A 13,844-nucleotide genomic window follows, 5' to 3' on the forward strand; every position below is an offset into this window, starting at 1 on the left:
GCAGTGGAGGAACGGTACTTCCACGCGGTACTTCCACGGGAGCATTCCCATTGTTAAAGCTTACTACAGACGTCTACAGACGTGATGCTGATCTATTTTTGCAGTCCTTTTGTACCCAGTTTGAACTTGTAACTTGTAACATTCACCTACACGGTCCATGTATGGAAGATTACGGACCTGTGTACTCGTTTTGGCTTTTCGCTTTTGAGAGACTAAATGGTGTAAATGGACCATACACCGCAATTAATGAGATACAAATGGTGGCCTGCACAATATCAAAAACAGTCTCACACAGGGCACAACACTGCAGCGACCCCAGCGACCCCTTCCACCAGTGTTTAAAACAGGATTTGAACCCCATCAAGTTGTTTAACGGATATTGTTCTTCCCTTGATCCGAATGTGCTGAAATATAAATATCGGTCAATGGGCATGTTAAAGGCTCAACAAAAAGTCGCTATACTACATCGTCTGTAGAACCAGGGAACGGATCAGTAGCAGAAATTCAGTCGTTTGACGTTGACGTGTGTCAAACTGCTCTACTTTCGCAAAGTGTGGTTCGAATATCTCAAGAGGAAAGTTATAGTATTTTAATAATTAGCATTTTTGTTAATGCACGCTTTTGAAACAGCCAACATGAACAGCCAACATGAACATTCTTCAGAATGTCATCTGGTAGCGTGTGGTCGTCACCACTTCATGATACACACCTTGTCTGCACCTTGTCTGAGCAAATTCTTTCATTGATTGTCTTAGTTTTTCTTGCGAGATTCCTCTGCTTCATATGATAATGTCCATTTTTTACAACTTTTTCTGACACACACACACACACACACACACACACACACACACACACAGATGGAAAGGATAACACACAGACAGATTAGGCAGCAAAGAGACAAGAGACACTGACAAAAAAAGGTAACGCTGTCAAACGTCATTGTGACGTCACGACTGACCTTCTGAATCCAGAGAAAAAAGAAAAACACCGCTATCTGATTCTTCAATCAATTCTTGACCAGAACCTGTATTTGAAATGAAATTAGTCTTGCTTTCTAGCGAGGTAAAATTTGTAAAGATCGTTGTACATACTGTATGTGACGCCGCGGCTAGCCCACCTTCTTTTTGGTTGTGCTCTTTGGTTGTGCTCTGTGACGTCGCGGCTAGCCCCCCTTTTTGAAAACGATAGGTTGTGCTTTATATAGGTTGTGCTTTATATGAAATATAAGTCGCATCCATACACAGCTAGACAAATACTGGGTCCAGCTCTACGTACGTGTAGTCTACAAGGTGAGAAAGATGTGATGAGAAAGATGTGATGTTTATTAAGCTAGCCTTGATAGAATAGTGGGCAGCCGCTGACTTCTGATCGATCTATGAGACCACTAATTATCGGCCGTGATATTCATAAATACGCGGTTTATAATTTTATTCATCATGAATAAAAGGAGCAGTATAGATTATGGACTAATGTTAGTCCATCGATTGGCTGGCGTTTCATCGGCAAGGTCTGATTTCTGCGAGACATGTAGATGATGTGCAAAACATTCAAAAATCGAAAGGCCTCCCTATAATTATAATTATTGACTATTGTTAGCCTAACTCTGGCACCAATTATTGGCATTAGTTAGGTAATGACGGCATATCATCGGCATATCATTTGTGAATCATGTGTTTCCGCTACCTTGTGTATAGATCATTGTATAGTTTACTTGTATGTTTTCTATTAACCTAAAAACCTAAAATCTTCGATAATCAACTCAAAACGGTGGAATTCTAATAAACAAAAGATAAATTCATGCACCTCTCGATGACGAAGATCCAACGAAAATTAATAGCTTAGTTATTCACATGCATTAGTTATTCACATGCACCTTGTCGACACCAACTGCGCGCCTACAATTAATGAAACTACAAGGTGCTAACTAATTCCTGGCATACCCTTTCCCCACTGGTACGCGCTACGCACACGATGTAGGCTCTTTCACGTGATGACTGCTAGATAAGACACTCCTTTGCTACAAATCTGGCTCTGTATTTGTTGGATTGTGTTATTTTGTTATTGATTTATTAGTTTGTGTAGCTACCTGATTTTCTTTTGCAGCTTTGCAGCTTCACTATAGGTTGCTAGTTAGTACAACAGTGGACATCATGAGCCACCATTGAACTTGTAAACCTGGGCGTCTGCCGATAGAACCTAGTTTCTGCAGATCATGATTGAGTCCTGAGTGACCGTGAGAACATTCTGTATGCATTGGACATTTGTGTACTGTCAAAGTAGGGGAGTTCAAGTAGGCAAGTATATCTAATTCCACTTTCTCTTTCAATCTTAATTTGAGCGGTATACCAATCTTCTGCTTTAACTCGGTGTTCCCGTACTGTTCTATCTGTCCACAGACAAAATTAGAATAATCAGCTGTAGGAAATGATAACAAACACTTTAAACAGCCCACAAACCCACAGACCTTCCGACCAGCAGGTATATCACAACAGCAGCATATAAGGGCACTGATTGATTGTTTGTTATGATCTTTTAAGATTACACCAGCTCCAACGATACGAATTCATTAGCAGAGGTGGCCCAGGCATAACACAACTAACATGATATTGTCTTGCAAATAACGAAGCAATATAGTGTGCTTAACCCTTTCCCATTTCCCAGCTGAAGCCGTCTTTTTCCGGCCGCACTACTGAAAAATTGTTGTCCACTGGAGCTATGCACACGCTGTAGGTACGCACATGCGCATTGAGCTGCTCTTTTACATGGTATATTTAATATCTTGCCTCGAGGTACGCAGTACTGCTCAAAGAAAATGTGACTAATCGATAATGGCTTCGAGATATTCTTAGTACAACCTCAGTGAGGTTCTAGGGCAGCTAGACAGTGAGGAGAACGATGCTTATGGCCTTGTTGAGTGAGAGGACAGTGACTGGCTAGACAAGAAACTACCTCAAGCTAGAAGGTAAATATCAACTGTCAACTGTTTCGCTCTTGATCTTCTTGAAAGTCCATCTCAAGTTCTCAATATCACTTCTCCAAATAGCTCTTACCGTTTCACCTATTCCACTCGCATCACATTCTGCTTAGGATTTTTCTATGCTCCATCTGAGCTCAGCTAATTTGACACATTTCATTGTGTTGCTCATCATCAAGGCTAACTTCTAAATCCGCACATTAATTTTACGAGCCAGTTTTTTATCAACATTTCTCTCTATTTGCATATTTTCCCTCTTTCGTTTCATACTTTGCGGCGACAAATATTTTTCCGGGAAATGCGAAGATGGTTTTAAATGAATGTTGATTCTCAATAGATACAGATTTATACGCTGGTCTAAGTCAGATCTCAGTTGTTTGCATGCACTGCACATAACTTCTTCTTCCATATTTAATTTAACAAGTGCAGGGGCGTAGCCAGACTTTTGAGACAACTTTTGAGACAGGGGCTTCTGTAGAAAAATCAGCGGCGCAATAGCGCCGCGAAATTTTTGAGGCCACGCCCACTTCCGGTACCACACCCTCTTGATTGGGGCACACCTACTGTTATTGACTATTGTTCATGACTTTTTTACATGTTTGTGAGAAGCTAGCTAGCTATAGACGTAACATACTAGGCATGCAGGTACCAATTGTGTATTGCTAGTCTAGCTGAGCAACAATTAAATGTCATTTACCTGAGAGGTTTCATGTGGCTGAGATTGTTCTAAACTTGTACTTGTACACTTCCTGAATAAAGTTGTGCTTAGAGCTGAGTCTGAGAATACTGAGAATACTGGAGCATTCAGGATTGATACTAGATCTAGAACTTAAGTCTTGGTCTTCTTTGTTTGAGGTAGCTAGCTAGCTGAGACTAACTAGCTGAGACAAAGCCAAAGTGAAACGCTTCACGGTGCTGCTCTGATTATTGATTTGCAGCCACGTGTGAAAAGATGGGCAGGGCTGCATGATTTCAATTATAGGGAGCCCTGCCCAATTTTCTCAGCAGCTCCTGGGGGGGTTTCTGGGCAACCAGGAAACAATGGTAGCTACGCCCCTGAAGTGCCAAGTAGGCAGTTCATTGGGTGGCTTGTCCTCCTAACATTTCTGGGATGATAACGAATTAGTTCATAGTATTTTTTATTGTATGTTATCCTGGGCAAAACTTATAGTCGCTTTCTGCAGAAATAGTTTTAAGAATATCGTCATCACGGGAAACCAATCCTTTCTCCTTGCTGTACATAACTTGAAAGTTATAGGTTCCATCTTCTTTGACAAGTATATTTACTCGACTTACAGCTCCAATTGGAGGGTGCTGGTACAGTTTTTTAGTAGAGGAGCCGTGCCAGCTTCTTCTACTACAGGTACTAATTGCAACCGCTTTCTACTTTCTAATTCTGCACTCTGCATAGCTAGCTAGCGTACGTAGCTAAACTGCACCAACATGCGCGTAGCGTAGTCATACAGCGTCACGCAGCTCACGCGCATGTCACGTTACTTTCCACAACTCTTGATACTATAATATATTTACCATCTGAGTGGTTGCTAAAATGGATTTGAAAATGAAAATTGAACAGACTCAAAAACTCAACGGATATATAGTATAATTATAGTCCATGCATTATAGTTCGGTATCATTATACTTATTAGAAATGCTGCAGTAGGATGTGTATGGTCAAAAAGACGTAAAATGTATTCTTTTCCGTGTAGCTTGTGATCTTGTGGATGCACTCCGCTGTTCATGGGTGATGCATTTCCTGGTTGGATTATTCTGGATTCAACAGAACTAATTCTGATCACCGAACAATAAGGTATGGGTGTAGGTAGGTGGCCGTATTTCGACGCAATTAGGATGTTGGTGATAGATCCCATGCATAATGTAAACAATTTTTAGTATACGATAGACAGTATTCAAGTTCCATCAGATACTGGGCGAATTTCTGTTTATACGGAGTGATGGTATATATACCAATAGTTAGATGGTATATAGTTAGACCAAAGTTAGACGAAGACTTTGCAGCTGACAACTGAATATGTTTATGCTTGTGATAGAGCTAGCAGTAGCACAATAATTGTATTATGCACATTATGTGCAACACATGATCCCTTATACATGGCCTTGCATGAAGTGGATGTTATGGGAAACTTGTTAGGAAGTACACTTTGCAGGTGGAAATATACCCAGATATCGAAGACCAAGTAAAAAGAATGATTAAGGGAGTTAGCCATGACTAAAGGAATGGGAATGTGAAATTAACTTATTCTTGACAGAAGTGAGCCCATGATCCATATCCGACTGACATTAATCAATCAATCATCGATATTAAAAAATTATGTTCAAGCAATCTATCGGACAAATCAGCAAAGCAACCACGTTCAGCCAACGCTTTGAAGACTTTACGTACATGTCACTGTACGGGGACTGCTTACTGTCAAGTACTGAGCTTCTGGTATGTCGTATCTCTTTGCATTTGACATACTTTATGCTACTTCCTCATAAGGAACACGTACTAATTCCAGGTATGCTTCGGGCAAATGTCAAAACAAAGTATTTCGGATCAAGCTTGTGAGTGTACTTTGCCAAAGTACAAGGAAAATTAACTATGTAGTCGATTTTGCCAGAATTCGCTCTTCTGGGTTCCTTTCATGAAAAACGTGTATTATATTATAACGTGTATTATATTATATATAATGCAACCCGTGGTATTCATTGGTCGTGGTCTGTTCAGCAGTCTTCGCCTCTGGGAGGCAGTAAAAATTGCGGAAAAATTGCGGCTATATAATTTATACTTTATACTACAGGTACATGTTTGCTCACTCATGTCATACGCTCGTCAAGCAGCTGATGCACCAGAAGGTCGCCTTTTTATCTCGGACCCACCCCCACCTCAAAGACTGCAAATTGCACAGGAAAACTTGGCGTGTTAGACGGACAATCCATTGGTGTGCCGGCACCCATGAGTTGACTGGGTAGGCGGAGACATCCTGATGATAACACCACTAGACCTATAAAACAATAAATGTAAAAAGTAATGCTGTGTCCGCTCATGAGGGGGGTGCGAACGCATACTTCGTACGTTCTTTGTTGTTCCTGCCGTATCGAGTAGGAGGTCCTGATACAGTAGGTCCTGATACATCATCAAGTGTGACGCCCACAACTTCTGCTGCATTGGCAATCATCTTGAGTTGTTTGTGCATTATTGTCAGGCGATGTGGTTGGTACCTACAATGGTACCTTGATAAACAGAATAAGCGCTTCTTACGCCAAGTACGTACTTTGCTGACGGTTGCTGACATGAGTGGTACTGACATGAGTGGTACTGTTTTTCAGTCGTTGAGTTTGCTCGAGCACCGGATACTAGTAAAACCTTGCCAATAGTTGACAATCAGTGTTTGTCAATGTAGCTAACAAGCCTTTTGGAGAATACCCCACGACCTAATCTGCTAGACAAAGCTAAGCACATCTTTAATTGTGATGAGACGTAACTGAAAAAGGCACCAAGAACCCATCATGTGTCAAATAACTATTTTATCTTGTGTCAATGCTGCGGGGGGACTGCATTCCTCCAATGGTAATCTTCGACCGGAAAAAACTAAATCCGCAACACTGTCTAAGAGAGGTACTCATGGTTTGTCCAACAAAGGGTGGATTGATACAGCTCTCTTCCAAGACCCTCCTATAAGACCCTTTTACTCTTAATGGATGGTCATTCCTCACACTACTCTCCAGAAATGATCCGTATAGCAGCAGATCCGTATAGCAGGTGTGATTCTTTTTGTTCTGCCACCCAACACAACGAATCTCACACAGCCACGGCATGTTTTTGGCATTGAAATCCAACTGAAGCAAGTCTGTCATGAGTTTATTACACAAAACCCAGGGCGAGTCATCAGCCGTTATGACTTTTCAACACTCTTCCACAAGGCATGGGATCTGTCAATGACAATCATCAATATCAAGGAATAACCCCATTCAATAGTAGGGCTATCACATTACCTGGCGAGGATAAATTTGAACGGTTTACTACATTCCATTATACTCCAGTAGTCCAATTTGTCAGAGGCCAAGTCACCAAGATGCCAATGAGGGAAATCACAGTCCGCTACATTTCACAGTCCGCTACATTGTGATTTGGGAGGTGGAAACGATTCTGATGACAGTTTTGCAGAGGAAAATCCATGTGCAAATGCACCAATATGCTTACTTTGCCGCAGGAACCCTGTAACAAAGCATGATGCAAAGGCGAAGGCAAAGGCGACGGCTATAGAAAAGAAGCAATTAAAGAGAGCACAGTCAAATCAAAAGAAAAAGCAAGGAAAGGAAAAGCAGTCAACAGTAGAGCCAGCGCAAATGAGTGGAGAACCAAAGGATGGTGCTTGCAGTGGTAAGTGACCTCATGTTCACTCGATTTTCTTATTATTACACTCTCATTTCAGGGCTTAGTGATACTTAGTGATATGTGTAACCGGTTCAACTAAGGAAGAAAGGGACAGAGTACGAGCAGTAGTAGAATGTCATGGTGGAGTGTACAGTTCTACCATGGTCTCAAATAAGTGCACTCACTTACTGGTGTGGACAAGCACAGGTAATACATGTATTTTACTCCATGGTAATCATTCGGACAATCCTATAGGCGCCAAATTCAACTGTGCTATAATTATGTTTTTAGGAGGTATGCAGTACCAGCGTAATAATTGTTGTCATGCAAGTTTGTATATGCATCACAGGATGGACGAAGCAAGGGACAAGGCTCCCCTTCTCATCTTAATGGTAGTGAGCCGGTGAGTCGTATACCAGTGTACCAGTGTACATGAACAATTGTAATTATATATGCGTCACAGGATGGACAAAGCGAGGGACAAAGCTCTCCCAAACCAAATGACTGTGCACTGTTTGCAGCTGCATATTGTACCAGCATTGCACATGGACTAGATCCATGTTCCCTCGTTTACGACCAGCAGCAAATGAGAGACCACTTGTACAAGTGTTTCACTACAAAAACAATGGATCTCTTTACTGTCTTCCGAACAAAAAGACCAGGACCTGCACGCACTTTGAAAATCCCTGTCTATTGCTACTGTTGATGTGCGCCAAGGAATGGTAGGCTGTGACGGATGTGAAGATTGGTAGATGCAGGGTATTATGCAGGTATTAGATGCTGGGTATTATGCAGGTATTAACGTGCCATGGTGGCTGGCCAGAAAGCAGTCCATAGAGCTCGAAGTACTTTTTATTGACCATGATCATATTGCCCATGCAACCTTCATTGATTAATTATACTTCTCGTAATGCAATATGAATCAATCATCAATCAATATGAATCAATTAAAGTTGTTATTGTTATTGCTGTGATACATGTTTGCTGACACATGTATATGTACACTCCGTTAATTAATCTCTACACATAAGAATGTTCAGATTGATGGATGGCTGGCAACACTACGGGGGGGGGGGGGTGGAAGCTCCAGAGGTATATTGTGAAATTTTGCTCTGATGTGCTGTGAGCCACGAACTGGCAGAGATGCTCGTCCACTAAGCCTCTCTCTCCGTGGGACACGACGCTCCATACGCTTGCTGCTGCTATTCGAGGGCTGGTTGAAATGTGGTCTCTCAGATTCGTCGAAACGATCATGGTGTGATGTGAAATAAAAGTACGGTAACTCTGGATCAATCCGTTTTTCATATTCGAGACAACACTTCCTCCATTCATATCGAATCTGTTTCAGAGAAAAGTTTTCACCAACTTGTTCACGTAAGACTGAGAAAAAGCACTCGACATCATCTGTCGTACTGGCTTGAGAATTTTCTGGTGGCATCGATTGGCTAATTAAGGTCCTTTCGTCTCCATTCTGCAGTCTCACAGTCGGCAAGTAATTAGTAAAACCAGTAGGTTTTACATAGGATTGGCAGTGGGTTTGCCCGTGTTTAGCAAAATTTCACTTATTTTGACTCATGTTCAAACTGTTCTATCTCTGCAGGGAAAGGCCACATCAAGAAACTGAATGGACAGATAGTTTATTTAGCCTTTTCTCTCTTTGTATCTCTCATTTCATAATCCATTTCATAATCCATGAACGTTTTAAATGTATGAATATTGTCATTTTAAAAATTGCACTATTTCGACGTTTCACCGCTCTTTGTCTGACTGACTAAGTAAGTAAGTGAGTAAGTGAGTAAGTTTCTTGCCCAGCATTTGCTCCAAGTACAGCCCTCTCCAGGACATTCTGCACAGGGTTTCCAAACGACTACAACCTGGATTACAAAGCGCTTCTTCAGATTTGCGATTGCTTCCACGAGGCAGATGACCTCTCAGTCTCTATTTCTCTTACCTAGACAATTCCGCCATCTTTAATGACTCAGCAATTGCAGATAGGCGTGGCTAAGAAACCGTGCGCCTAAAATCAGTGCAGTGCTTTTCCAGTTCCAGAGCCTGGAGGTGTCCTGGAGGTGTTGCTTTTCTTCACACTGTTCAGTTCTAGCTCCCTTTCTCTGACAAGCATGCTATATGCATGCACTGGCTATATATATTATGCTCTTAAAATGGCTGTCATTAATTTTAATACTGATTCACAAATTCAACATATCAAGCAATATTACTCAGTATAATTATTAGTCCAGAGATATTCGAGAAGATATCTGATTAGTCCTGTCTTCTCTTCTTGAACTTCTGTACTGCCTCTTGACGTTCCACTTGTATTGAAAAAGAAAGGGAATCCGACTAGAAAAACATTTGCAATGTGAAAAATTGCTAGGATTGGCCAGGGGAACCACAAAAAAGCGTGGAAACAAGAAATCCGACGAGAGCATAACTCCAATCCGTTACAACGTCATAAACATGTACAATACATAGTATATAGACTGTTCCAGATCCATCTCTACCAGCTTCATCCACCACATCATTCCATGCAGGTCACCAGTACGGTCCGTGCATGTTACTACGCATGGATGGACTGTGTGTACCTGTGCTCAACACTGCATGTATTAGGAACATCAATTCATCACAAATCATCATGATTATAATTATGCCCGCACAAAATGGATGTATAATAAATATATATAGGGATTGGTCATCACCCCACCAGTAAAAATTGCGTGGTATTATTGTATTGGCCAGGAAAAAATGGAAAACTACAAGTACATGTGATTGACGTTGTAACGGATTGGAGTTATGCTCTCGTCGGATTTCTTGTTTCCACGCTTTTTTGTGGTTCCCCTGGCCAATCCTAGCAATTTTTCACATTGCAAATGTTTTTCTAGTCGGATGCAACAAGCACTTGCTTGGTGAATCCACAGATATTGCTGATATCACTGCATTAAAAATTGCATTGTGTAATCCCAACATTCATTGATTTCCAGTGTGCTGTAGTCAGGGGCGATCCTAGGATTCAGTCAATGGGGGTGCTCATTGCGCGCAAAGCGCGCCGAAAAATTTAGACCACTCCCATTTCCGGGGTCACGCCCCTTTTGTCGGCAACGCCCACTGTTTTCTAGATGGTGCACAGCCACAGTACTGACAGTATTTTACAGTGCCATCAGCAAGTCAAGAATGTTTACGACCAGCCAGAAGCTCAATTCGCCTGGGATGGCAAACTCTAGCCAACTCTTCTTAAGGTATGTCAAATGTCAATGCAACCATGTCTAGTCTCTGTGTAAATGTAGAAGTTAAGTGATGATAAACGTTTGTTCCTTTGCTTGATCTGACGACAGTCTTGATTCTTTTCTTTTCAGGCCACTAAAAGATTGATCAGCTTACCAGGAGGTGACAGGCAGCGTACAAAGTATGACCACCAGTACGTACCTTGATGTTGAGGAAAAGAGACTTTGTAGTTTACATTGCAAACATTGATTATTATTATAATTTACGCTGCGTATAATTATATAATTATACTATACATTCATGTACCTGGATCCAAGAACCTTGTTGTGCTGCATGTTGTGAGGCAAGCTCAAGTGTTTGATACAGCAAACCACTTCCTGCTGCCTAGCCTTATTATTGAGCCCCTCCCCACTCTTTATAGTTCCCATGGATATCCCAGTAACGATCGAAGAAAAGTAAGTTTTTTAGGCTAGCTAGCTAGATCTAACTGGTATAAAGTTATTGTAACTATCACTATTAAGCTGTAGATAGCTGCAGTAAGTGTAGCTTCCTTCTAGCCAGCCAGTGATGGTTGAACTATCTACTTGAGCTTCTCTGAGTCTGGATAGGGTGCTGGAGCACCAGAGCCGGCCTGGATGGGGGTGCTGGAGCACCCTAAGCACCACCCTGTGTACGCCCCTGGTAGTCACAGATGTCCTTGTGCCACGGAATTAGCTCATCGAGGATGTAATAGTAGAGCACAATTAAAGCAGCTGCGCTCACTCTCGGAAAGGCCACATTCATCCCATGCTCATGCTCTTCTCCAGTCATTGATGACATTGATGTATTTTGCCTCGTAAGGAAGCCATGGATCCAGAGAGCAATCTTTCAGCATCTTCAGCAGACTGCTTCCGTAGACCAACGAGAGCAGAGTAGGTAAGGTTAGGTAAGGTTTGACCCTTCATCATCAAGAGCATCCTTAAAGTACTCACAATTGATGCAATGGTAGCGACCCTCCCTTGTACACTTGGCCATTCTCTGTAATTACATACACACCATACATACACACCATTTTGAGTACTATGTACAATTTGTATATCACGAATATAATTGGTAGACCCTATACTAAATAATATGAGGGTCAACGTACGTGTACGCTGGAAAAACAATTTGTTATTACGCGTATGTTTGTTGCAAGCAACAAACCTTTTGTACATGTCCTGGATCACAGAACATTTGACCAGTTAGAGGATGTTTCTCTGGTACATGTAAGTGGCTACGAAAATGGCACACCACTTTCATCATACTTGCAGACGACATGTTTAAACTCCAGTTGGCCTTTTCAACTTCTGTCTCCTCCTGTCCTATCACAATTAACACATGCACATAAAAATGCATGTACATCAAAACTTTCTGTGACAAACCAGTGTGGATAAGGGTAACCAGATGGCACGGTTTGAGCCCTCAGAGAATCAATTACATCAGTCCATGACACATTTTGCCACAGCATCAAGCCAATTTTCGAAAGGAACTCCGAAGAAATGGCAACTACGTCTCCATTTTGAACTAAAAATGAATGAATACAAGACTAAAGTTTATTCTAATTGTTGACTTACTCTTGGGTGTTAGCATATTGATCATCGTTTCTTTCCCTAAACGTGATACTTTTGCTTTCACGTCTGACTTGATTTGAAGCAGTGATAATGGTCGGGAGTATCCTTTATTTCTGAAAGAGTTGTATTCTCCAATGCTTGTGAAACCTGCAGCGAAACTCTATATTTACAGTGAATGTATGATCGACAATGATTGTTGCCATACTAAAAGTACAAAGTCCATAAAATTAATGGCTGCATGAAACGCAATACCCTGCTGGCTATGAATACGCAGTCATACAACTACATGTAGTACCTGAATGAGTGTGGTCAACTAACCGGCTATCTTCATCCCTCGATCCAGCATGAGCTGCAGTGCATTGCATACTATTCAACGCATAGTAGTGTGATCCATTGAGGTGTATGGCAAACATTGAATAGGGATGGCATAGGGTTTTACCCTTCGTTGCTCAGAGCTGATCATGAGGACAAACACATGAGATGCGGGAGTCCTTTTCTGTCGATACATGTCGATACATGTCACGTAAGAAAGAGCGTAGTCTTGGTCTAAGACTACTGAGTCTGCCTGAAACATTTGTGACAATGACATCTGCACTCTCACAATCGAAGACATCAATGAGAGTTTGAGAATCAACAATTAGCTGCCTCACTTCAGTCTCTTCGATTTTCCAACCAGCTTGAAACATCACTTTACTTTGGCTCTTTTCTTGAAGTTTCGTTCTGTATACTTCTCAGCAGATGACAAACCTATGTGTACAAAGTGAACAATAATTTATAATATAATTTTTTAACTTACAACAGAGTCTAGCAAATGAACCTAAAGTGACAATCCACTAAGACAGCAAACCTGTACTTTAGAGTCCAATGACCCACCACTTGCAGCAATAGACCTTTCAAGAGTTCGCACTGACACCCCAGGAACATTCACTCGTGCCTATGTGTGTAGAGCAATCCAAGAGCAATCCAACACTATAAGAGTTATATACATGTGGTTCATGCACTACCTGCTGAGGGGTACTGCTGAGGGGTAAGTGGTACGTGTACTTGTGACGTGGGAACCACAGACCACATTGGCCCACAAAATAATCGCACAAACTTCCTTCCAAAAAGAGTGAACAAGGACACTTTATCTGCATGGGATTATATACATTTCACCTATACGAACTAGATGTCCTTTTACCTGTGATACAGAGGAAGAAATAAAGAAAGTAGCACAGTGCTCAACAAGACCCATTGGCATTCTCTTTATAGGTAGAAGAGTATTAGTAGAAGAGTATCACTTCCATCATCTCTGTGTGTGCCAATAGACGTCGAAGTGTTCTTCAAATGTGCTTGTATTAACATGGAATAGCTGGTCGAGGGACTGTGCTATGGGTAAATAGTTAAATTTACACGTGAAAAGGAGGCTGGCTCTCTCCCTTTTATACGGTCAAAAGAGCACTTTTCAGCTTGGCATGATCCATGAGTGTGCTCATACAAGCGACTGTAGTACCTGTAAAGAATAACAAATAGAAGTTGTGAATGTCACAATTTTTATTAAAATATCAACATAATTAATTGAGCTAGCAGGTTAGAAGTTCAAAGGTCAAAGGTCAAAGTTTAGTGGGCCACCCACAGGTGATCGGAGCAGGGCTGTCTAAGATTTTTGGTCCTGCAGGTAGCCAATGAAAAGCAACCCCTG

General features: G+C 41.4%; 2 long non-coding RNA genes across 2 annotated transcripts; one reads left to right on the forward strand and one right to left on the reverse strand.

The window, feature by feature from the left end:
• The first annotated feature begins 2,205 nt into the window (after positions 1–2,205).
• LOC135343175 (uncharacterized) lies at positions 2,206–10,835 on the forward strand. The gene is made up of 6 exons (XR_010397078.1): positions 2,206–4,784; positions 5,143–7,358; positions 7,411–7,559; positions 7,702–7,755; positions 7,816–10,585; positions 10,703–10,835. It is a non-coding gene; the product is annotated as an uncharacterized LOC135343175 (long non-coding RNA).
• Positions 10,633–13,626, reverse strand: LOC135343176 (uncharacterized). Its single transcript, XR_010397079.1, has 6 exons — positions 13,168–13,626; positions 12,482–13,097; positions 12,167–12,310; positions 11,757–12,116; positions 10,878–11,588; positions 10,633–10,772 (listed from the first exon to the last, which is right to left on the reverse strand). It is a non-coding gene; the product is annotated as an uncharacterized LOC135343176 (long non-coding RNA).
• Between the last annotated feature and the right edge of the window lie 218 nt (positions 13,627–13,844).

The sequence above is a fragment of the Halichondria panicea genome, chromosome 10 (assembly GCF_963675165.1).
Source record: "Halichondria panicea chromosome 10, odHalPani1.1, whole genome shotgun sequence".
NCBI lineage: Eukaryota > Metazoa > Porifera > Demospongiae > Suberitida > Halichondriidae > Halichondria > Halichondria panicea.